The sequence below is a fragment of the Giraffa tippelskirchi genome, chromosome 5, assembly GCF_054371585.1.
Source record: "Giraffa tippelskirchi isolate mGirTip1 chromosome 5, T2T-mGirTip1v1.2.pri, whole genome shotgun sequence".
NCBI classification, from domain to species: domain Eukaryota; kingdom Metazoa; phylum Chordata; class Mammalia; order Artiodactyla; family Giraffidae; genus Giraffa; species Giraffa tippelskirchi.
In genome coordinates, this window is record NC_137279.1 from 104,168,552 (window position 1) to 104,195,460 (window position 26,909).

At 38.9% G+C, this 26,909-nt stretch overlaps 1 long non-coding RNA gene across 3 annotated transcripts in view; it reads right to left on the reverse strand.

Annotated features, from left to right (window-relative positions):
- The window catches only part of LOC145507104 (uncharacterized), a 228,230-nt gene that overhangs the window by 1,705 nt on the left and 199,616 nt on the right, over window positions 1-26,909 (reverse strand). The gene's annotated exons all lie outside the window — the stretch shown is intronic.

The window sequence follows — 26,909 nt, forward strand, 5'->3', positions numbered from 1 at the left end:
ACTGATCTTACAAGGACATTACAACTGGCTTGAACAGGAGTTACCAAAGGCAGGGATTTCAGGAACAAGATGTGAACTCCCCAAAAGATGGGGCACCATAAATACCTCCAACATCTTTGAATTTACCCGTAGAACTTGACTGTGCCTTTTGGTGCGCTTGGAGTTGGGGTCATTTAAGTATCGTCATTTAATCGGCTTGTTACCTTAAGGAGAGAATTATGGGTTGTTTAGGGCCAGTAGTCAGAATACCTGTGTTCTGATCCTAGCTTGTATAACCATGAACAAGTGATTTAAGCCTGCTGAGTCTCAATTTCCTTATCTGAAAAATGGATATAACAATAATGCAAACTTCATAAGATTGCTATAAGGGCTAAATGTCATGATCCATGTAAAAGCTCTTAGCACAGGGTCTGACATTGTATGTGTTCAGTAAGTGTTAGGTATCATCATTCATTCATCATTCATTTATTCAAAAAATTGTTACCATCATCTACAATACTTTACTCTTTCTCCAAAAATCTATCTCAAATGCAACCACTCTTCTCCATCTCTACTGTCAGGACCCTTCAGCAAATCACAATAATTCTCCAGCTAAACTTTTCCAGTAGCTATTTAAACTTGTACTCTTGCCCTCTCAAATTCATTCTTCTCACAAAAGAGATATCTTATAAAAAGGTAAAACTGATTGTGTCACTTTCATGCTTAAGACTTTGCAGTGGATTTCCATGGCTCTTTGATTAAAATTAGAACTTCTTTCGAAGTCCTAAAAATCCTTGCCTTATTTTGCTTTTGATTAAATCTGTGTCAAATTACTGTTTGCCTTCCTCCTTCCCTCCCTATTTTTCTTCCCCTTCTTCTTATTCTTCTCCTCCTCCTCTCCTGTCCCCTTACCGATTAACCTCTAGCCACAGTGTCTTCCTGTGTCAAAGAATGACTAGTTCTTCAGCAAACCACTGCTCTGAGGTCTCAGCTACAATGAGACCTTCAGTTCAGTTCAGTCCAGTCATTCAGTCATGTCTGACTCTTTGCGACCCCATGGACTGCAGCACGCCAGGCCCCCTGTCCATCACCAACTCCCGGAGCTTGCTCAAACTCATGTCCATTGAGTTGGTGATGCCATCCAACCATCTCATCCTCTGTTGTCCCCTTCTCCTCCCGCCTTCAATCTTTCCCAGCATCAGGGTCTTTTCAAATGTCAGTTCTTTGCATCAGGTGGCCAATGTATTGGAGTTTCAGCTACAATGAAACCTTAAGATGATGTATCTCATCACTACTTTCTCTGAAGTGTGGCCATTAATTGAGACCTGTCAGTGAAATGGGAGCAGAGGTAACAGGTTATCACTTTAAGCCTGGACCGTAAAGAATCCCCAAACACAATTTTTTCTTTCTTCATAGGTTAGCTAGATGTTGCTGTGGATAAAAACCTCAGCTATCAAATGGAAAATAATTGTTTACTCCATTAAGCCACTGAAGCCACTGAGATTTTGGAGTTAAATTATTATAACAGCTAGCATTACCTTAACTAATACACTTTCTCTCTTTCTCAGTCATTTCACTTGCTATTCCCTCTGCTTGAAGTATTTATTCCCCAGGTCTAATTTTAGCTATACATGTGGCTGGGTCATGGCTTTTTCACATCTAAGGTCAAATATTAACTCCTCAGATGTGTGCTCAGTTGCTTCAGTAGAGTCTGACTTTTTGCATCCCCATGGATTGTAGCCCACCAGGCTCCTCTGTCCATTGGATTCTCCAAGCAAGAACACTAGAGTGGGTTGCCATGCCTTCCTCTAGGAATCTCCTTGACACAGGGATAGAGTCCATGCCTCCTGCATCTCCTGCACAAGAGGTGGATTCTTTACCACTGAGCCACTGGGGAAGCCCAGTTCCTCAGATAGGGTTCCCATAGCTCCCCTGTCTGAAAGCTTCACATCACCTGCTTGTTTAGTATGGAATGCTGAGAGGCTGGAACACTACCTGGAAATAAATAAATGAACTGAATGAACAAGTGAAAAAATAAAATACTTAACAGACACTGAGAAGTACCTTGGGACTAAAAGAAGTTTTGATGTAATTGGTGATAAGAAAATTAAATTTTTTATGAGAAGTGTATTAGGGTTCTTCAGAGAAACAGAACCAATATTCAATGCAATTCACATATATTATATACATATAATGTAGAAGCAATAGGATATTGAAAAACAAATATATATATATATAAATATATGGTGTGATTATGGAATCTGATTATGTTGTTTTCAAGCTGGAAACACAGGAAAGCCAGTGGCATCATTCTAGTTCAAGTCTAAATGCTTGAGAACTAGGGGAGCCAAATGTATAGATTGCAGTTTGAGGGCAGGGAAAGATCAGTGTCTCAGCTAAATAGGCAGGCAGGTGGAAAACAAATCCTCCTGTTCCATGCCTTTTGTTCTATTCAAGCCCTCCTGCATAGGATATACCTGCTCATATTGGGGAGGGCAATCTACTTCACTGAGTCTACTGATTCAAATGCTCATCTCACCCACAAACATCCTCAGAGACATACTGAGAAATAGCATGTTATCTGGACACTCCTTGGCCTTATCAGGCACATATAGTCAATTAGCATTACCTCCATTTTATAGATGAAGAAATATGGCTTAGAGAGTTTTCCTACTTTAACAAAAATTACACCACTGGTAAATGGTAAGGCTGCAAGCCAGTCTTCTGACTCCAAATTCTATGTTCCTAGCACCAAGGAACAACTTTATTTTCTTCTCAAATCCTGCCCATCACTCAATGTCCAGATTAAGTATCACTTTCCACATAAGATTTTCTTTGGTGTATATAATACATACTTCCCTTAATAAAGTACTGAGCAATAAATGTACTGCTGCTTTGGCAGTAATTATACATTTAATCTACTCTCACTAGACTTGTATATTCACTTATTCATCCTACAAATGCTATGTAGAGCCAATATATGGTAAGTGCTATGGCTACAAAAGGAAATAAGAAATGATCCTTTCCCTTGAGAAAATTAGAAATAACTAAGAGTGATATATAAGCAAGCCTCTTGGATTATGGAGACAGAAGACATGAGCTAAAGATACTGGAGCTCAGGTCTCAAGTGAAACCATGCTTATTAGCTTGAACTTTCCATTTCTAGACTTACTTTACAGAAAAGAGAAATTAACCTCTACATTATTTCAGCCACTTTATATCACTCTGTTTTCCTAGTAACAAAATACCATTCCTAATTGATGTCTGGACCTAATATAAAATATTTGAACAGTATTTAATCACATTAAAACATCTCTCTGCAGAGATATATAAATTGAATAATTATGGATCTAGAGAGGGGAAATGACTACATATGTGTTTCAACTCAACTGAGTTGCATAAACAGCTACTGTTCGTATCAGGAATATTGAGTTCCTATGTCTTATTCTTTAATATGAGGTAGTATTCCAATAACGTGGGAAATAGTGTGAGAGATTTTAAAACTTGTGACACCCCAAAGGGCTCAAGAGGTAGAATTAATATGACTGGGTGCCCACTCTGATGTTGTCACATACATGGGATATAATCTCCACTTCATCCAGTTCAGCTCTGCTCTGGGGAAGGGGCAAATTTCTTCCTAGTTCATTTGTATCTTAACTGAAAATTGGCATTGATTAGTGGCAAAGGCAGAATCTTGGATGTCCCTTGAAAGAACACGCATGCTTGCGTGCTAAGTCAGTTGAGTTGTGTCTGATTCTGTGTGACTCTTTGGACTGTAGCCCACCAGGCTTCTCTGACCATGGGATTCTCCAGGAAAGAATACTGGAGTGGGTTGCCATGCCCTCTTCCAGGGATCTTCCCAACCCAGGGATTGAACCCATGTCTCTTATGTCTCCTGCATTGGCTGGAGGTTTCTTTACCTCTGGTGCCACCTGGAAGCCCCTGATACAGAACATATCTCCTTTTTTTTCAAAGATGAAGACTTACAAGTCTGGAGAGTGCAAGGGGAAAGAGAGTTCATTGCCATTTTCATTTTCAATTAGGATACACTTAGTAGGGAAAATAGAATAGGGTAAGATGATCCCTCTGTGATAGATGGTTGGATATCTGTCTTTTGTGGAGGCTTTTGGTCTTGTTGCCTCTAAGCATCCTCAGCAAAAAAGTTCTCCTACACTCATTCCTTAATTTTTAAGCTATTGTTTACCTTAAAGTACTTGGGGGCCATAGGAAAGAAGAACATATATTTATGCTTAATGTATAATTAACTTTATATGTTAAATATAAGAACCGTTGGAGTATTACTTGCAGCCTTATTTTCTCAGATACAGAGAATCGAATCCCATTTTGTCTGGAATGAATAAGATCTCTTGACATTAAGTTGGTTTTGAACCCATAGCACATTTGAAGTTATTTGGAATTTGGGTATTGGAACTGGACTCAGTTTGGAACTGGGTCCTCAGAAATAGGTGTAGATTCAGGCTGCTAGATTCAGTAAGTATTTGCTTTTGCAGGAAATCTCAAATGAAAGGATCAATGACTAAGCTAAATCACTAATTTGAAAACATGGTAGTATGAACTTCTTGGAACTAAGGATGTTGTTGGAAAAGTAGAGCTACCGTAAAAGTTTGTATGAACCACAGAAATTTTTAGAATCTTAGTTCACCAGCCTGGCCTAGAAACTTACAAGAAAAATGGAAATAAGTTTTAAAAAGCGGGTGCAATTTAAACACCCATTTGGGACAAATATTCCTTTTGCTTTATTAAATTCAAGAAAGACTCTTCTTGAGCTGAAATGTTCTTCTTTACTTATGGAGGTGTTAACATCAGAAGAGACCTAGCTTGGGAGGTAACCTGGGCAGTAGCCGTATCATGACACTCTCTTTTTGCCTCGCCATTACTCTTTATGATAAAGAGAAAGAGCGTGGGGTTTGGCAGGGGTTGGTGGAGCAGAGGCAGTAATTCTTTCTCCAAGCTTAGAGCAGGGCAGATATTCTAGGATCAGAAAAGAAAAGTAAATGCATCATCCCCAGGAAGTGAATGCATCATCCTTTCCTAAAATCCGTTTGATTCCTAAAGGCAAGGAACTGAATGACTGGCAATCAAAATCTAAGAGAATAATTGCTTCCATGTTTGATATATAGTAGCTGTGAAGTGGTGTCCTCACACACACGCATCGTAAGTTTGGATACAGAAGAACTTTTCCATATGGATCCTGCTGCAGGTTGTGTTTTCCAATTATTTTTTTCCCCATTTCACTTGGTCTTCCTATAATGACTCACTGACCATTGACACTTCTCCACTGAGAAATAATTGGACTTTTGTAACTGCCTTGATCAACAATATGTGGCGGAAGTGTCACTGCATGACTTCTGATGCCCAGTCACAATGGGAAATGTTGCTCCTGTCTGGCTTTCTCTTTCTTTGGATGCTCAACTTTCAAACAAGCCAGCGTACTGTGAGGGAGTCCAAACTAGCTCATACCAAGAGATCACATGGAGAAACCCATATGGAAAGGAACCAAGACTCCCAGTCAGTGGTCAGAATCAACCACCAGACTTGTGAGTGAGCCATGACATGCTTCCAGCCTCCAGCCTAAGGGCCTGTGAAGCTCACACCAAGTGGAGCAAAGGTTAACTGTTTCTACTGAGCCTTGCCCAAATTGCAGATTTTAGAGTCAAATAAATGAGGTAATTATCTTAAGCCAACAAGTTTAGGGTGGCTACACAGCCATTAGTTAGCAGGAACAGAGACTGTTAAATGTAAATCTACAGAGTACTTCTAACAGCCTTAAGTATTTATACCAATTGGTGGTCTTACCATAGCTCTTAAATTCAAGCTCAAGAAAATCTAGTATTAATGTTATTCATTTTCAGTGACCTCAAGCGGTGTGTGTATGTGTTTGTCTGAATGTGACAGTCTCATTATTCTCATGTTCATAAAAGGCAGGGAGAAAGCAAATGTAATTATCCTTGGTGTGAGTTTTTATAAGACCTGTTTGAAATGGGCCACCAGCTATAGTAAGAGAAAATAAAGAACCTTTTGGTAATTGTGTTTACACTTCCAATAGCTACTAGCAATCTGTTTGAGTAGCTACTCTAATATTTCAATCATAGCCCAAATTTACCTTTGCAGCAAAACAATCTGGCCAGTTTTTGCCTCAAGGCAAGGTCAATAAAATTTAAAAAGAAAAAACTTCACTAACTCAAACTTTATCAGGTGCTTTTTACACAGTGAAAAATTTTTACTCCTAAATTAATAAAGTCTATAGGCTACAAACAGAAATCCAATTACTAAAACTAACCCCATAAAGAAAATCTGAAAAATAATACTTAAAATGTAATTAACATGTGGGGTATGGAAATAGTATGAATGAGAGAAATGTACATGAGAGAGGGTAAGAAAAGTCATAGCGCAGTGACTTAGACATGGCATTAAGATCAATGAATGAGGATCTGAGGTGAAGATGAACCATGATGATAGTAAAGATTACAATTTTTAAGTTATTATATCTTTTTCCAAAATTATTAAGCTTTACCATGTGCTTAGAGCCATGGGCTTTATATACCTGTTCCTTTAAAAGACCCAGACAGGGAGAGGAAAAGGAAATATTTTGAAATACATCAGAGCACTGTGTTCATCTTAACCAGGCCCTCCCTCAGGGGAATCTATTTTAGCAGATGCTAACTTACCAGTAGGAAGTAAACTCCAGCCCCCTCAAGCCATGCTATCCCACTTAAGAGGTGTGTGTGTGTGTGTGTGTGTGTGTGTGTGTGTGTGTGTGTAGCAAGCAGCACTTATAAATTCACAATCCAGGGACACAGGATCAACAAAAGACTGAGACCTAATCATAGGTCTATAGAACACTTTTCCATCCTTATACCTTATGATTACATTACTAAAGGTTCTTTTCCATAGCTCCTTTTACCCAGTCCACCACTCAACAAAAATTACAAGGTATACTAAAAGACAACAAACAAACAAACAAACACACCAACATAGTTTGGAGAGACTGAATAAGCACCAGAACCAGATATGGCAGGACTATTGAAATTATTAGATGAGAAAAATTTTTTAAGTTATGATTAATAAGCTAAGAACTTAATTAAAAAAAATAGACAACAGACAAGAACAGACTGACAATGTAAGCACAGAGATGGAATTTCCAAGAAAGAATCAAAAAGAAATGCTAGAGGTCAAAAACACTGTAACAGAAATGAAGAATGCCTTTGACGGGCTTACTAGTGGACAGGACATTGTTAAGGAAAGAATCTCTGAACTTGAAAATATGACAGTGGAAATGTACAAAACTGAAAAGCAAAGAGAAAAAAGACTGAATAAAATGTAATGGAATATCCAAGAACTTTGGGGCATCAACACAAGGTGTAATATATGCATAATGGAGATATGAGAAGAAGAAAGAGAGAAAGAAATACATACCGAATCAATAAAGACTAAGTGTATGAAAGTTGCTCAGTCATGTCCGACTCTTTGTGACCCCATGGACTATACAGTTCCTGGAGTTCTCCAGGCCAGAATACTGGAGTGGGTAAGCCTTTCTCTTCTCCAGGGGATCTTCCCAACCCAGGGACAGAACCCATGTCTTCCGCATTGTAGGCAGATTCTTTACCAACTGAGCCACCAGGGAAGCCCTAAAGACTAAGAATCTCCCCAAATTAATTGCTGTTGTTGTTCAGTCAGTCATGTCTGACTTTGCAACCCCATGTTACTGCAGCAGTCAGGCATTCTGTCCTTCACTATCTCCCGGAGTTTGCTCAAACTTGTGTGTGTTGAGTTGGTGATGCCATCCAACAGTCTCATCCTCTGTTGTCCCCTTCTCCTCCTGACCTCACTCCTTCCCAGCATCAGGGTCTTTTCCAATGAGTTTGCTCTTTGCATCAGGTATCAGTGCCAAAGTATTGGAGCTTCAGCACCAGTCCTTCCAATGAATATTCAGGGTTGCTTTCCTTTAGAATTGACTGGTTTGATCTCCGTGCTGTCCACCCTTGGACTCTCAAGAGTTTTCTCCAGCACCACAGTTCGAAACCATCATTTCTCTGGTGCCCAGTCTTCTTTGTGGTCCAACTCTCACATCTTTAAATGACTACTGGAAAAACCATAGTTTCGACTATACGGACCTTTGTCAGCAAATTGATGTCTCTGCTTTTTAATACACTGTCTAGGTTCGTCATAGCTTTCCTTCCAAGGAGCAAGCATTTTTTTCATTTCATGGCTGCAGTCACAGTGATTTTGGAGCTCAAGAAAATAAAGTCTGTCACTGTTTCCATTTTTCCCCATCTATTTGCCATGAAGTGATGGGCCCAGATGCTATGATCTTCATTTTTTGAATGTTGAGTTTTAAGCCAGCTTTTTCACTCTCTTCTTTCACCTTCATAGAGAGCCTCTTTAGTTACTCTTTGCCCTCTGCCATTAGAGTGGTGTCATCTGAATATCTGAAACTATTGATATTTCTCTCAGCAATTTTGATTCCAGCTTGTGTTTCATCCAGCCCAGCATTTCACATGATGTTCTCTGATTAGAAGTTAAAAAAGAAGGGTGACAATATACAGCCTTAATGTACTCCTTTCCCAATTTTGAACCAGTTCATTGTTCCATGTGCAGTTCTAACTACTACTCCTTTTCCTGCATACAGGTTTCTCAGGAGGCAGGTAAGGTGGTCTGGTATTCCCATCTGTTTAAGAATTTTCCACAGTTTGTTCCACACAGTCAAAAGTTTTAGTATATTCAACAAAGCAGAGGTAGATATTTTTCTGGAATTTCCTTGCTTTTCCTATGATCCAAGAGATGTTGGCAATTTGATCTCTGGTTCCTCTGCCTTTTCTAAATCCAGCTTGTACATGTGGAAGTTCTTGGTTCATGTACTATTGAAGTCTAGCTTGAAGGATTCTGAGCATCACCTTGCTAGCATGTGAAATGAGTGCAATTTTGCAGTAGTTTGAACATCCTTTGGCATTTCCCTTCTTTGGGATTGGAATGAAAACTTACCTTTTCCAGTCCTGTGGCCACTGCTGAGTTTTCCAAATTTGCTGGCATGTTGAGTGCAACACTTTAAGAGCATCATCTTTTTAGGATTTGAAATAGCTCAACTGGGATTCCATCACCTCCACTAGCTTTGTTCACAGTAATGCCTCCTAAGGTCCACTTGGCCTCACACTCCAGGACTTCTCCCTTTAGGTGAGTGATCATGCTATCATGGTTATCTGGGTCATTAAGAATTTTTGTATAGCTCTTCTGTGTATTCTTGCCATCTCTTCTTAATATCTTCTGCTTGATCCATACAGTTTCTGTCCTTTATTGTGCCCATCTTTGCATGAAATGTTCCCTTGCTATATCTAATTTTCTTGGAGAAGTCTCTAGTCTTTCCTATTCTATTGTTTTCCTCTATTTCTTTGCTTTGTTCACTTAAGAAGACTTTCTTATCTGTTCTTGGTATTCTCTGGAATTCTGCATTCAGATGGGCATATCTTTCCTTTTCTCCTTTGCCTTTAGCTTTTCTTCTTTTCTCAGCTATTTTTAAGGCCTCCTCAGACAACCATTTTGCCTTTTTGTATTTCTTTTCCTTGGGGGTGGTTTTGATCAATGCCTCCTGTACAATGTTACGAACCTCCATTCATAGTTCTCCTGGCACTCTATCACATCTAATCCCTTGAATCTATTCGTCACTACCACTGTATAATCATAAGGGATTTGATTTAGGTCATACCTGAATGGTCTAGTGGTTTTCCCTACTTTCTTCTATTTAAGCCTGAATTTTGCAATAATGAGTTCATGATCTGAGCCACAGTCAGCTCCCTGTCTTGTTTTTGCTGACTGTATAGATATTCTCCATCTTTGGCTGCAAAGAATATAATCAATTTCATTTCAGTGTTGACCATCTAGTGATGTCCATGTGTAGAGTCACCTCTTGTGTTTTTGAACGAGTGTGTTTGCCATGACCAGTGTGTTTTCTTGGCAAAACTCTATTAGCCGTTGCCCTGCTTCATTTTGTACTCGAAGGCCAAACTTGCCTGTTACTCCAGGTATCTCTTGACTTCCTACTTTTGCATTCCAGTCTCCTATGATGAAAAGGACATATTTTTTTGGTGTTAGTTCTATAAGGACCTGGAGGTCTTCATAGATGCATACAACTTCAGCTCCTTTGGTATTAGTGGTTGGGGCATAGACTTGAATAATGTGATATTGAATGGGTTGCCTTGGAAACAAACTAAGATCATTCTGTCATTTTTGAGATTACACCCAAGTTCTGCATTTCAAACTCTTTTGTTGACAATGAGAAATTCTATCGGATCCCAAACTACAGATACAAGAAGTTCAGAGAATACCAATCAGGATGAATGTAAAAAACTCAGTATACCTGGGCATACTATATTCAAATTTCAGAAAAACAATGATAAAAAAAAAATCTTCAAAGCCAGAGGAAAATATCTTTAAAAGACATATCTGAAAATGGATTGTAATCCAAAAGTATACAAAGAACTCTTACATCAAGATAATAAGAAATCAAATAACCCAGTTTAAAAATGGGCAAAAACTTGAAGAGACAACTCACCAAAGAAAATAAAGTGATGGTAGTAAGCATATGAAAATATACTCTACATCATATATATGTTATCAGGAAAATGCAAATTGAAACAACGAGATACCATTAGACACATATTAGAATAGTTAAATTCCATAACACTGACAACACCAAATGATGATAGTGATGTGGAGCAAGAAGAACTCTTCTTATTGCCAGTGGGAATGCAACATGATACAGTTGCTTTGGAAGGCAGATTTTTAAAAAATTAATTATTATGAATTTTTATTAGAGTATAATTGCTTTATAATGTTGTGTTAGCTTCTGCTGAACAGCAAACTGAATCTGCTCTATGTATACATATATTTCCTCTTTTTTGGATTTCCCTCCTATTTAGGTCACCAAAGAGCCCTGAGTAGAGTTACCTGTGCTGTACAATAGGTTCTCATTAGTTACCTATTTTATACATAGTAGTGTATGTATGTCAATCCCAATCTCCCAATTCATCCCACTCTTCCTCTCCCCACTTGGTGTCCATATGTTTGTTCTCCATGTTTGTGTCTCTATTTCTGCTTTGCAGATAGGTTCATCTGTACCATTTTTTCTAGGTTCCACATATATGTGTTAATATACAATACTTGCTTTTCTCTTTCTGACCTCTCCATATGACAGTCTTTAGGTCCATCCACCATAAAACTAAAACTAAGCAACAACAAAACATACTATTAGCATATGATCCAGCAACTGTGTTCCTTGGTATTTATCTAAATGAAGTGAAAACTTAAGTCTGTACAAAAACCTGAACACAGATGTTTACAGGGTCTTTATTCATAATTGTCAAAACTTGGAAGCAACCAATTCTTCAGTAGGTGAATGTATAAATCACCTGTGGCTCATCCAGACAATGGAATATTGTTCAGTGCTAAAAAAAAAAGATGAGTTTTCAAGCCATGAAGACATGTTGTTGTTCAGTTGCTAAGTTGTGTCTAACTCTTTGTGACCCCATAGACTGTACCATGTCAGGCTTTTTTGTCCTTCACTGTCTCTGGAAACTAAATAAATATTACTAAACAAAAGAAGTCAATCTGAAAAGGCTACTTTACCACATGAGTCCAAGTATATGACATTATGAAAAAGGCAAATCTACGGAAACATTAAAAAGGTTAGTGGTTGCCAAGAGTTAGGGGTGAACAGATGGAACACAGAGGATTTTAAGGGCAATGAACCATTTTACGTGATACTGTGATGGCAGGTACATGTCATTATACATTTGTCAAAACCTGTAGAATCTGTAACACCAGAAGTGAACCTAACGCAAACTATTGACTTTAGTGTTAATGATATGTCAATATAGGCTGATGAACTGGAACAAATGTACGACTATAATGGGATGTTCATGTGGGCAGTGGTTGAGGGTGTGTGTGATCAACAGGCATAAATGAGAATTCACTGTGCCTTTCTCTCAGTTTTGCTGTGAACCTAAAACTATTCTGAAAACTGAAGTGCATTAGTTAAAAAAAAAGCCAGGTGACAAAAAGAAAAAATCCAGACAGAACCAGAGCTGTCGTTTCCATCAGCCATTCTTGGATGAAGGGTTTTTCCATGTCCAAGTGAGGGGGATGTTCATGGAAAATACAGTAAACTACTTAATAATGTTTTTAATTACTGCAGATAAACACATCATCTGGCCCAGTATTGTCCCCAGTCCCTGTATGTGTATACATATCATCAATATTGATATTGATATCTATATGTATGTGATTTATATACTGTAGTGCATGGATGTATTTCTATAAGCATATGTTTTAGTGAAATATATATACAGTCATCCCTTGTTCTCTGTGAGTTTCAGGACCTCTCTCAGATACCAAAATTCTCAGATGCTCAAATCCTTTATATAAAATGGCATATATTTGCATGCAACCCAAGCACATCCTCCTGCATACCTTGTCATCTCTAGATTACTTATAATACATATTACAATGTAAATACAGTGTAAATGCTATGCAAATTCAAGTTTTGCTTTTTGGAGCTTTTTGAAATTTTTTTTAACAAATATTTTCCATCCAAGGTTGGTTGAAACTGCTCTTGCAAAACCCATGGATACAGAAGGCCAGCTAAAGTTTGTGTTCAAACATGAATTTATTCATTTGTAATCAACAATTTTGCTTGGCCTATACCTTCATGATGTTTCCTCTCTCATCAATGTCTGGCTTGCCCCCTTTGCAGCAGCTATTACAAACTAACAGCAGTTCCTGAAATACTTCATACTACAGTTGATATTTCTGCCCTTTTCTACATCCCATTCTCTGTCTGAATTTCCCTACCCTCTTTATTTTAAACTTTATTAATTTGATTTCTATCAGGTCAAAGTATTTCCAGAAGATTTTAGTGACTTTCTAATCTTCTTTGTGATTGCATAATATACTGTCATGTTATCTGCCAAATATACTATAATTGATAGCTTATTTTTATCTTTCCCCCATAATTCTAAAATTCCTTACAGTTTGGGTCCACTTTCTCTTTGACTTTAGGAAAATACTTCTCAAGGATCTTACAATCTTATGGGGGAAGTGGATAAATAAATCTATTTTCTCTTTTCTCATGAACCAATGTGGCTTGTATCAAACTTTTTGATAAATCAATGAGCAATATATAGATTATGATTACATAACTACTTTTTATAGGTGAGTCATGCATTCACCTATATATATATGATGAATATATTTCCATTATTGTACCATTTTCAACTTTTCTGACTGTAATAAAATTTTCTTAGTTCTTTATCTTCAAATTTAGATTATATTTTGTTAAGATTACGTATCTACATAGTTTAAACAAACAAGGGAAAAAAGAGAAGTTCCTATTTTCATCACTTTAGAGAACCAGGTAAGCTGCTTCTTTGGGCACTTGTCTCTGTATAGCTAAATATTGCCTATATAGCTAATTGATTTTAGAGGTGAGTAACTATGTCTTTCTACTATGGCATTTGGGGGGTTTCTTTCTTTCACATCAACTTTCCTCCCCTCTCCATTACACACGTTTATTTTCCGTGTTCAGTGCCTATCTCTAATTCTTCTTGGAAACTCTGAAACAACTGTATAAGTCCTATCAAAATGATTAAATGCATTCCATCATGCATTGGCATGATGATTTTTCCCCCTTGGCAACTCCTTCATGCTGTCCTTTGCCCTCTGCTGGCACAAGTTCATGGCTCTCTAGATTGTGGCAAGATTTCACCTATAAATGTGCCTTTATCATTATTCTGAAAATTATCTTCTCCTCTCTCATGTTGAATCATGTTTCCTTGGCCCCATGTCTTATACCTTGGTTTGCCCCCTCATTTTACTAAAGAACATCACCTAATTTACTTCAGAGAAAAGAAGCCATAGTACATAAAACTTTTGAGAACTTGTAAGGCTAAAATGTGTTTTATTCTAGCATTTGATTTAAAGTTTTGTCTTGGTTTAGAATTTTATAGCGGAAATTGTTTCCATGAAGAATGTATCTATTTGTCCATTCTTCTCATTTCCAGTGTTGCTTTTGAAAATTCTGATACCATTCTTTTTGTTGAGTTTTAAAAATAGAACCCATTTATTCTTTATTGAAGATTCTAGAATCATTTCTTTATTGTGATGCTGTTCTAAAAATTTTACAGTGTTATACCTTCATGTAGATCTTTATATTCACTGTTGATCATATTCACTGTGTCTTTTATCTGGAAGCCACCATCCACTACGGAGAAAATTTATACTGTTCTTTGATAATTCTCTACAACCCAATTCCTAGCATTTTAATTATTAATTTCTGGAACTTCCAGTTGTAGATATTGTTCTTTTTGGATTGGTATTATTTTTTAACATATCAAAAATGGTTATTCTGATGTACTTTTACAAAGTACTCATCATGGCAGAAATAAAGTTTCATTCTACTTTTAAATGCCTCAAATATATCTGTCATACATCTCTATCTAGGTTGGGACATTTTCTTCCTCAGTCATTTTTTAGTATTTTTGTTTTTGTTTAGCAAAATAATTTATATACAATAAAATGCAGAGACTCAGTACAATTCAACAAGTTTTGAAAAATAGGAACACCCAATGTATACGGAAAGGTAAATCACAATCTCGGTCAAAATGTAGAATATCTTCATCATTACAGGGAATTTTATCATGCCATTTCATAATCAGTACACCCCACTCCCAGCCCATGATAGCTACTGATTCAGTCTTTATTATCATGGCTTAGTTTTGCATATGGAGAAGGCAATGGCAACCCACTCTGGTACTCTTGCCTGGAGAATCCCAGGGACAGCAGAGCCCGGTGGCCTGCAGTCCATGGGGTTGCGAAGAGTTGGACACAACTGAGCGACTTCATTTTCACTTTTCACTTTCATGCATTGGGGAAGGAAATGGCAACCCACTCCAGTGTTCTCACCTGGAGAATCCCAGGGACAGCAGAGCCTGGTGGGCTACCGTCTATGGGGTCGCACAGAGTCGGACATGACTGAAGCGACTTAGCAGCAGCAGCAGCAGCAGCAGTTTTGCCTATTCTAGAACTTCATATAAATTCAATTCACTAAGAATTTTTTGGTATCTCACCCTGTATTCAACCTAATATTTCTTAAATGTTGTAGCTTATTTAGCTGCATCATTCTATTCGTTATGTGTTCACCAGTTGATGATGGGCATTTGGGTTGTTCCTAGTTTGGGAGCAGGTATTATGATAACACTACTATGATATCTTTTATATGACCTATTATTATGGAGCTGATTTCTCATTTCTCTTGGAAGAATCTATCTTGGAGTTTGTGGACCACAGAGTAGGTGTATTTTACCTTTTTAAGAAACTGTCTACTTTCATAGTCCTGATAGCTTGTCTTTCCTTCTTACCTGACTCTGTATGGATCTTTCTTTATAGACCTGGTTTTAGGAGAGTCTTTCTTGAAGTCTTCAGTCTGTTTTCAGAAAGGATTTTTCCTTGTGTAGACATAGTTTTGATGTGTTCACAGGAGGAGGTGAACTCAGTGTTCTCCTACTCTGCCTTCTTAATCTCCTGAACTTATCTTTTATGGTTTGTTAATGTAGTGGCAAGATTTCTTAATTGGGAGACCCAACCCCCTGGATTCTAGGCTGCCTCTACATTAACCTGCTATGGAGTCTGGCAAGTTTCTCCGTCCTCTGGGCCAGGTCTTCTTGGAGATAAAGTGAATCAGATAGCTTAGATATTTAAGTTTAGAGTCTAAACTTGAGACTCAAAAGCGTTTTCAGTTCTAAAATCTTATGTGCTTACATTAACAAGACATAAACCTTACCCCAGCTCCTACCCCCAAACATCTACTTATGTAAGGTTCAATGGTGAGGGAATAAAACCTAGAAGAGGAGTTTTTCTCATCTGATTACAAAATATTTTGTAGAGTCATTCTTTATCATGTCTTTCTTGTCCATTTCTTCACCACCCCTATTTTTTTTGTAAGCTGAAAAAATAAAAGTTTGAGTCCTTGTGAAATAGAGAATGGTAAGCCATATTTTCTCATTATATAAGCCATGACTTGAGTAACTTAGGCTCTTTGAAACTCACTTCCATTTCAGTAGGAAATAGTTGGAAAATTATAAGAAATCCAACTGTGTGTTCCTGAAAGCACTTGTATACTATGTTTCAGCAGAATCTGTTTGTAATGAGCAATGAATTAGGACTCACATTCCTAGCCCACTTCTTCCCACACATGGCCTACTTTTTCTGTCTGCTTTATGTTTGAGGTAGAGAAGAATGTAGAGCGTAGTTTCCTGGGAAAGGCAGGCCATAGTAACAGGAACTACTTTGGAATCAATCAAATCTGGGCTTGAATCCTGACTGTACTTGATGACCTTGGACACGTTATTTACCTTCTCTGAGCTTCTGCTTTCTTTTCTGTAAAGTGGGATTACTGACTTCTATCTCAAGCAATAGCAATAAGGAAAATGAATCCAAGGTGCCTATTATGATGTGTGACACATATAAAACAACCAATAAATTTTGGTTTGTTTCTTTTCTTTCTCCTGATTCTTTCTGTTATGGTCTTTAATAACATGGCTCCAATGAAGAGCTTCAATCTTTTGACGTTTATTGAACATCTGTTATGTAATACACATTGCTTTAGATTCTGAGGTTACAGAAATAAGCAAGGCAGGAACACTGCTCTCAAACATAGTCTAGTAGGGAAGTCAATATATAAACAAGAGCTGTGTCCCAGTGTGGTAAGTACCTGGTGCCAAGATACAGAGCCAGTATAAAGGAGAGAGGATTAACTCAGCTTCTTTTATCTTTTGCTTTTTTTCCTCTCTTCTCACCTAGCCCCTTTCTTTCCTTCAGTCCTTCATCTCCCTGCAGGCCCAAGGGACAGTTGGGCAGGGCCATCAGGAGTGGGAATGTCTTTCAGTTCCTTTTTTCTTCATCTTGAGCCCAGAGTATAGGAACATTACACTGGGAGCCATAAAAAAGTTCTTTCTTATAGCACGTTTCAGAGTTTTTTTCCAGTGACATCATGGGCCATCTGGATTCGAAGACAGCAGCTTCATCCAGAACACACACAAACATTCTCCCCTGCCAGGCCCTGCAGGCCTGCCCTCTAGGATCAGGAACACTATAAACGTCCTGTAAAGCTGTCTTTTTAATAGCCTCCTCAGAAGCAGTCTAAGGAAGACGGCTTTTTTTCCCCCCTGCAGTCCCACATTTGGGAGATAAAGTGGATTCTCAGCACACAGGCTTTGGAGGAGGAGGTGAAAAGTGAGGTTCTGAGGTTCCCACAAAAATAGCACATTGCCTCCTGCTGAGAAGACGAAAGCCATTTTCTAACAAGAAATTTGAATTTAACCCCTACAACATAAGGTTAGACATAAGTATACACATTTACCAGTGGAATGTCTTAGGAATTGTATCTTTTAAAGAGAACTTTAAAAGAGCAGTAAAACAACTATATCCAACAGCCATGGAGCTGCAGCTTGACCCTCACCTCTGCCCAAGTAGAGAAAAAGAGAACCCAGAAATGGGAAAAATGAGGCTTGTTTCTGCTCTGTCTCTGAACAGTCTCAAAGCCTATGCGTGACAAGAAAAATGAGGCTCCTTGAACTGATCTTCTGTGAACTAGAAAGCATGAATCCCTCTTCTCAGATGAGGCATGTTCCCAATCTCTAAAGTACAACTTGACCTATCACTGTTCTCCATCTCCAAGGCCACTTTCCTGATTCAGCTCTTCTCATCTTTCACTTGAACAATGGACATAGCTTCCTTACTGGTTTCCACTCTTGCTTCCTTCATTCAATTCATCTTCCACACAGAAGCAAAAAGGTATATTTTTTTAAAAAGTTTGTACTATATTATTTTCATGTCTAAAACCTTGTATTAGCTTTCTCTGCACTTAACATAAAGTTCTAAGCCATAGGTAGTCTGCAAAGGCCTATGTGACCCTTGGGCTTCCCTGGTGACTCAGACCCTTGCCCCATGTACAGCGTCAGTTCCTCATACCCTTGTTAACTCATCACTGATATCCTTCTTGTTCCTCTTTCTCCTATTCTAATCCCACATTTACTGCCCTTTAGGACTTACGCTATCTTCAGGACTTCTACCTGATGGACCTTTCTGCTGTTACCTCCATCTTTCAGCTTAAACAGCACTTCTTCTATGGCCTTGCTCACTATTGTCACCTATTATTTTCTCTCACAGTAATTATTATTTTATGCCATAACGTGTATCATTTGTAATTGTGTGTTCAGGAGTGTGTTTATCTGTTGATCATTTATGTTTCTTATTAGACTTCACGAAGGCAAGAACCATGTCTCTTTTATTGGCCACTGTATACCCAATACCGTGTACAGTGGAGGTATACAGTAAGTGTGTGAGATGAACGTGGAGATTAGATAGAAGCAGAGTCAAGGAAGCCATCAGGCTTGGAGCTCAGTTTGTCTGTATCCAAGGACACTTTGAAATGTTTTTTGGATGGGTCTCACCCACACCACACATCTTTCTCTTTGCAAGGGCAGCGTTGGGCTTCCCTGATAGCTCAGTTGGTAAAGAATCCACCTGCAATGTGGTTTGATTCCTGGGTCGGGAACATCCGTTGGAGAAGGGAAAGGCTACCCACTCCAGTATTCTGGCCTGGAGAATTCCATAGACTATATAGTCCATGGGGTCACGAAGACTTGGACATGACTGAGCGACTTTCACTTTCATGGTGCCATGATAGGTCTTATATTTTTCCCAATGACTAATGAGATTGAGAACTTTTTGTATATTTATTGGCATTTGCATCATTTTTTGGTAAAGTGTCTGTTCAAGTGTTTTGCTCATTTTTTTTAGTTGCCTCTTGTATTTCTTATTAAAATATTTTCCCCCACTTTGTGGGTTGCCTTTCACTATACTAAAACAGTTTAATGAGTAGAAGTTCTAATATTAATTTAGCCTAACTTATTTTTTTTTTCTTTTATGGCTAGTGCATTTTATAACAGGGCTTCCCAGGTGGCACTTGGTAAAGAATCTGCCTGCCAATGAAGGAGATGTGGGTCTGATCCCAGGGTCAGGAAGATCCCCCAGAGAAGGAAATGGCAACCCACTCCAGTATTCTTGCCTGGAAAATCCCATGGACAGAGGAGCCTGGCATGCTATAGTCTGCAGAGTCGCACTCGGACACAACTTCACAACTGAGCATGAATGCACACGCATTTTACAACATGTTTAAGAAATCTTTGCCTATTCCAAACCATGAAGATATTCTATGTTTAAAAGTTTAATTTTTTTTGTATTTACCATTCAGACCTGTCATCCATTTGGAATTGATTTGGGAGCATGATGTGAGATAGGGGTTAAGATTTTTTATTTTTTGGTTCAATACGTATATCCTATTGACTAGCACCATTTACTGAAAAGATATGCCTTTCCTATTCTCCAGGATGTGATGAGGGGCTGAGATTAAGGCACTGGGGTTGTAGCTTTTATCTTAAAAACCAGAACTTGATTTGCTCCTTCAACATTCTGCCAACACTGATCACCTTAAGCATTTGACTCTATGGAACTCATTTCCATTGAACTTTTCAGGGAGCTAGGCTGTGGAGGACTATGCCTCAGACAAGTTAACCTTAACTCTCTGAATAAATTTTCATATTTACCCATTCACCCTTTGTAGTGGATTCAATTATTGCCTTCAGGAGGAAATAGAGTCTCAGGGAAATTAAGTATTGATAGCTTGTTCATGGTCCCATAATAGTGGAGACAGAATTCAAACCAAGAATATTCTGATTCCAGAGCCCTAGTTTTAAGTCTCTTTAAGGGTTCCAATTTCTTCACATCCTCACCAAGAGCTATTATCTTTGTCTTTTTTATTCATAATAGTCAAACAGCTGTGAGATGATATCTCATTGTGGAAAGCTTTCATTTCTTTTAACTAATGATTACTGATATCTAGCATTTTTCATATGTCTGTTCTCCTTGTAGGTCTTCTTTAAAGAAATGTCTATTAAGTCCTTAGGCCATTTTTTAATTGTATATGTTTTTTTAAAAAATTATTAAGTTGTAGGAGTTCCTTATATATTTTGGAAATTGCCCCCTTATCATATATATGGTTTGCAACATTTTTTTCTCATTCCACAGACTGACTTTTTACTCTATTGATAGTTTCTTTTGCTTTGCGGAAGCTTTTTCATCTGAGGTAGTCACCCTTATCAGTTTTGCTTTTGTTGACTGTGCTTTGGTGTCATACCCATGAGTTCACTGCCAAGACCAGTTTCATGAAGTATTTCCCTTGTGTTTTCTTATAAGAGCTTTATATTTTGAGGGCATGTTTCAGTCTTTATGCTATTTTAAACTCAATTTTTTGATACAGTATCAGTTTCCAATTTCATTTTTCATATGTGGATATAAAGTTTTCCTGACACTATTTGTTGAAGAGATTGTCTTTTCCCTGCTCTGTATTCTTGGCACTCTTGTGGAGGATCAGCTGACCATATATGTTGTGTATTTACCTCCAGGCTTTTATTCTGTTCCATTGCTCTGTATGTCTCTGTTTATGACAGTACCATGCACATACACACAAACATGTGTTGGCAGGCATATCAAGAAATTGAAACACTTGTACCCTGTTAGTTGGAGTGCAAGATAGTACAGCCACTATGGAAAACTACAGAGGTTCTTACAGACATAGAGAATAGACTTATGGACCTGGGAAGAGGGTGAGATGTATGGAAAGAGTAACACGGAAACTTACATTACCATATGTAAAATAGGTAGCCAATAAGAATTTGCTGTATGGCTCAGGAAACTCAAACAGGAGCTCTGTATCAACCTAGAGGGGTGTGATGGGGAGGGAGATGGGAGCAAGGTTCAAAAGGGAGGGGATATATGTACACCTGTAGCTGATTCATGTTGAGGTTTGATAGAAAACAGCAAAATTCTGTAAAGCAATTATCCTTCAATAAAAAATAAATTAATTAAAAAAATTAAAAATAGAGCAACCATGTGATCCAGAAATACCACTTCAGGGTATAGATCCTAAAGAATACAAATCAGGATCTCAAAAAGATAGTTCAGTTCAGTTCAGTTGCTCAGTCGTGTCCGACTCTTTGTGACCCCATGAATTACAGCACGCCAGGCCTCCCTGTCCATCACTAACTCCCAGAGTTTACCCAAACCCATGTCCATCGAGTCGGTGATGCCATCCAGCCATCTAATCCTCTGTCGTCCCCTTCTCCTCCTGCCCCCAATCCTTCCCAGCATTAGGGTCTTTTCCAATGAGTCAACTCTTCGCATGAGGTGACCAAAGTATTGGAGTTTCAGCTTCAACATCAGTCCGTCCAATGAACACCCAGGACTGATCTTCTTTAGGATGTCTCTGCTTTTAAATATGCTATCTAGGTTTGCCATAACCTTCCTTCCAAGGAATAAAAAAAGATAGTAACACTCCTATATTCATTGCAACACTATTCACAATAACCAAGACTTGGATGTAACCTAAATGTCCATCAATAGATGAATGAATTAAAAATTTTGATATATACATATTAATACAATGGAATATTATTCAACTTTAATAAAAGAAGAACATACTGAAACCTGCAACTACATAGATGAACCCTGAGGACATTACGCTAAGTGAAACAAGCCAGTCACAGAAGAACAAATACTGTATGATTCCACATGAGGTACCAAAACAGTCAAACTCACAGAAGTGAAGAATAAAATGGTGGTTGCCAGGGGCTGAGGGCAAGAGGGAAAAAGGAGGCGCTAATCAATGGGTTTAAAATTTCAGTTATACAAGATGAATAATTTCTAGAGATCTGCTATACAACACTGTGACTATAGACAGCAATACTATATTGTACACTTAAACATCTATAAGAGGGTAGATAACGTGTCATGTGTTTTTACCACAATAAAAGAAAAAAAAACTCTATGTGTAGCCTCTCAGAGAGCCAGAGAAGATCAGTGTTAGACACTAGAGATTAACTACATTGGTCATTTTCACACTTATTTTGAGAAATTAAATAGTGTTGAACTCCTTTTCTATACAATTACATAGGAAATCTGAAATGTCAAACAGATAATGTGATGAACCAATGGTTCCTCAGGAAAATAAAATCTTTATTTGGTGGAAAACACCCCCTCATTTGTGGAAATTTGAAAGCACTTCTGTAGAAGGTGGCTTATAGTTGGAGAAATATCGCTTGGAAACCAGCACTGTACTTCAGGGCATCATCTTACAGATGAGAAAATGAGCCAGAGAGTCATGTGGTGAGTTGCCTCAGTCTGTAGATAGCTGGTTGCATAGTTTCAGTCTGACTTCTAATTTCTAGTCTTTATTTGACACTACATGGTGTCACTTTAGAGTCACGGCACACAAAGTAGCATTTTTCCTTGGTTTCAGAACTGTTGTTACAAATTTGCCTCTCTGAATTACTAGGTAGAACGTAGGTGGCCTCTCAAACTCACTGTCAAGCCTGTTCCTTGACATGCATATTAGGAAGGCATGGCCTTGCATAACTGAAGTAATGCCACTGGGGGTCATTAGGGCAAAAGGAGGATTCCTTTTCAGCACCTTAATAACTGCATGTCCCAGACAGTGGGTTATCTACATTAGCTATCATGAGTTGCTCATCTGACAGTTCAGTTCAGTCGCTCAGTCATGTCCGACTCTTTGTGACCCCATGAACCATATCACACCAGGCCTCCCTGTCCATCACCAATTCCCTGAGTCCACCCAAACCCATGTCCATCGAGTCGATGATGCCATCCAGCCATCTCATCCTCTGTCGTCCCCTTCTCCTCCTGCCCTCAATCTTTCCCACCATCAGGGTCTCTTCAAACGAGTCACCACTTCGCATCAGGTGGCCAAAGTATTGGAGTTTCAGCTTCAACATCAGTCCTTCCAATGAACACCCAGGACTCATCTCCTTTAGGATGGACTGATTGGATCTCCTTGCAGTCCAAGGGACTCTCAAGAGTCTTCTCCAACACCACAGTTCAAAATCATCAATTCTTTGGTGCTCAGCTTTCTTTATAGTCCAACTCTCACATCCATACATGACCACTGGAAAAACCATAGCCTTGACTAGACGGACCTTTGTTGGCAAGGTAATGTCTCTGCTTGTTAATATGCTATCTAGGTTGGTCATACCTTTCCTTCCAAGGAGTAAGCGTCTTTTAATTTCATGGCTGCAGTCACCATCAGCAGTGATTTCGAAGCCCAGAAAAATAAAGTCAGCCACTGTTTCCACTGTTTCCCTATCTATCTGCCATGAAGTGATGGAACCGGATGCCATGATCTTAGTTTCCTGAACGTTGAGCTTTAAGCCAACTTTTTCACTCTCCTCTTTCACTTTTATCAAGAGGCTCTTTAGTTCTTCTTCACTTTTTGCCATAAGGGTGGTGTCATCTGCATATCTGAGGTTATTGATATTCCCCCCGGCAATCTTGATTACAGCTTGTGCTTCCTCCAGCCTAGCGTTTCTCATGATGTACTCTGCATTTAAATTAAATAAGCAGGGTGACAATATACAGCCTGACATACTCCTTTTCCTATTTGGAACCAGTTTGTTGTTCCATGTCCAGTTCTAACCGTTGCTTCCTGACCTGCATACAGGTGTCTCAAGAGGCAGGTCAGGTGGTCTGGTAGTCCCATCTCTTTCATGATTTTCCACAGTTTATTGTGATCCACACAGTCAAAGGCTTTGGCATAGTCTTAAAAAATACTTCCAGCAAATGTTCACGCCAAATGAGTTATCTGTATCCCTATGTATTCTCCTCTCCTGAAGTGAACACACCTTAAAATGATACCCAGTGAGTTATGCTCCTATACAATCCATAACCCTTCAATGTATGATTTGCTTTAACTCAAAAGAATATGGCAAAAATGATGGGAAAATCACTCCCTTGATTATATACATAAGACTCCACCATAGTGGACTAAAGAGAGATTCTCCTGCTGACCTTGAAGAAGTAAGATGTCATGCTGTGTGAGAGTCTGTGACAGGGCCACATGGTAGGAAACTGAAGGTAGCCTCAAGGAGCTGAAAACAACCCCTGGCTGACAGCCAAGAAGAAAACAGAGACCTCAGTCCTACAACCCTAGCAACTGTATTCTGCCAACAACCATGTGAGTTTGAACTAACGCTTTATTGCAGGCTGTGAGACCCTGATGGGAGGACCTGGCTAACACATGCTTGGACTCCTGACCCCAAACCACTGAGATAATAAATGTATCTTTCATGTTTCAAGCTGCTACATCTACAGTAATTTATGTAACTGGAAGAAAACAAATGCACTTGTCTCTGGACTTGTTGTAATCCCTTCACTAGTTTTTTTGACTCCCTCTTCTCCTGTTCTATCTAAAACCTTGTTTCATTTATTATCATCTAATTTTCCTTTATATTCTAACTATCTTTCTAAATGGGTACAATTCTCCATCAATATAAATTATTCTCACCTCTCACCAACCCTGAAAGATAATGCTGTGCAAGTGCTGCACTCAATATGCCAGCAAATCTGGAAAACTCAGCAGTGGCCACAGGACTGGAAAAGGTCAGTTTTCATTCCAATCCCAAAGAAAGGCAATGCCAAAGAATGCTCAAACTACCGCACAATTGCACTCATCTCACATGCTAGTAAAGTAATGCTCAAAATTCTCCAAGCCAGGCTTCAGCAATACATGAACCGTGAACTTCCAGATGTTCAAGCTGGTTTTAGAAAAGGCAGAGGAACCAGAGATCAAATTGCCAACATCTGCTGGATCATCGAAAAAGCAAGAGAGTTCCAGAAGAACATCTATTTCTGCTTTATTGACTATGCCAAAGCCTTTGACTGTGTGGATCACAATAAACTGTGGAAAATTCTGAAAGAGATGGAAATACCAGACCACCTGACCTGCCTCTTGAGACACCTGTATGCAAGTCAGGAAGCAACAGTTAGAACTGGACATGGAACAACAGACTGGTTCCAAATAGGAAAAGGAGTACGTCAAGGCTGTATATTGAGACCCTGCTTATTTAACTTAAATGCAGAGTACATCATGAGAAATGCTAGGCTGGAGGAAGCACAAGCTGTAATCAAGATTGCCGGGGGAAATATCAATAACCTCAGATATGCAGATGACACCACCCTTATGGCACAAAGTGTAGAAGAACAAAAGAGCCTCTCGATGAAAGTGAAATAGGAGAGTGAAAAAGTTGGTTTAAAGCTCAACATTTAGAAAACTAAGATCATGGCATCTGGTCCCATCACTTCATGGGAAATAGATGGGGAAACAGTGGAAACAGTTTCAGACTTTATTTTTTTGGGCTCCAAAATCACTGATGATGGTGATTGCAGCCATGAAATTAAAAGACGCTTACTCCTTGGAAGGAAAGTTATGACCAACCTAGACAGCATATTTAAAAGCAGAGACATTACTTTGCCAACAAAGGTCCGTCTAGTCAAGGCTATGGTTTTTCCAGTAGTCGTGTATGGATATAAGAGTTGGACGGTAAAGAAAGCTGAGCGCCGAAGAATTGATGATTTTGAACTGTGGTGTTGGAGAAGACTCTTGAGAGTCCCTTGGACTGCAAGGAGATCCATCCAGTCCATCCTAAATGAGATGAGTCCTGGGTGTTCATTGGAAGGACTGATGTTGAAGCTGAAACTCCAATACTTGGGCCACCTCATGCGAAGAGTTGACTCTTTGGAAAAGACCCTAATGCTGGGAAGGATTGGGGGCAGGAAGGAAGGGGACGACAGAGGATGAGATGGCTGGATGGCATCACCGACTCGATGGACATGGGTTTGGGTGGACTCAGGGAGTTGGTAATGGACAGGGCGGCCTGGAGTGCTGCAATTCATGGGGTCGCAAAGAGTCGGACATGACTGAGCAACTGAACTGACTGACTGACTCTCCAACTGAATAAAATTGCTTCTACTTATATGTGCAGTTAAAAAACAAACAAGAAGCTTTTCTTGAATTCCTTACTTTCATCTCTTGAGAAGAAACCAGCATAGTATTTCTTCTCTTCCTTGAAAGTCACACTATTTGAAAGAAGAATCTGTCTTTTACTTTTCTACTTCTCATCATTCCTCAGTTCACTGAAGTCTAGCTTCTGCTCTCATGCTCCTCTTGAGGAAATGAATTGCAGACCCACATATTGCACTGACTATTAGATAACTCTTTAGATGGTTATTATGGGCCAAAATCTCCAAAATGAACTCATCATCTTCATACTTTGTATTAGTTATTTGTTGCATAATATTTTCAAATAAATTACCTCAAGATGTAGTGGCTTAAGACAACAAACCTTTCTTATCTCAGAGTTTCTGTGAGTCAGGAATATGGGCAAAATTTAACTGGGTGATGCTGGTTCTTTCACTAGATTGAAATCAAGGTGTCAGCCAGGATCCCCTTGCAAGCTCATCACCATGGTAGACCTCAGATCTACTTTGAAGCTCACTAGTCTGAGCTAAGAGCTCACCAGTCTGAGTTGAGAGCTTTAGGTCCTCACTGGTTGTTGTTGTTCAGAAATACTGGTGTCTTGCCATGTGGGCCTCTCCAATGGATTAGTCACAACATGTTTACAGCTTTACTCAACATGAGGGCTTTGAATTGGGGTGGGACAAGAGCGAGAACAAGCACAAATTCAGAAGGAAAGGTAAGGAAGTAAGAGTGGAGTTACAACATTTTCTGTATCCTAATCTTGAAAGGGACATCCTATCATTTGTGTCACTGAAAGACCTGGCCCTCTCTCCCTTACCCTGGAGGGAGGGTGAATATCAGGAGGTGAGATCTGAGAGCCATTTCAGAGGCTGCCTACTACATGCCTATATTGCTTTTCCTTCCATAGTCCCTACCTCTGTGTATAAAACCACTTTCCTTTGATCCATGCAGGGCCTTAAGAATAATCCTTGTT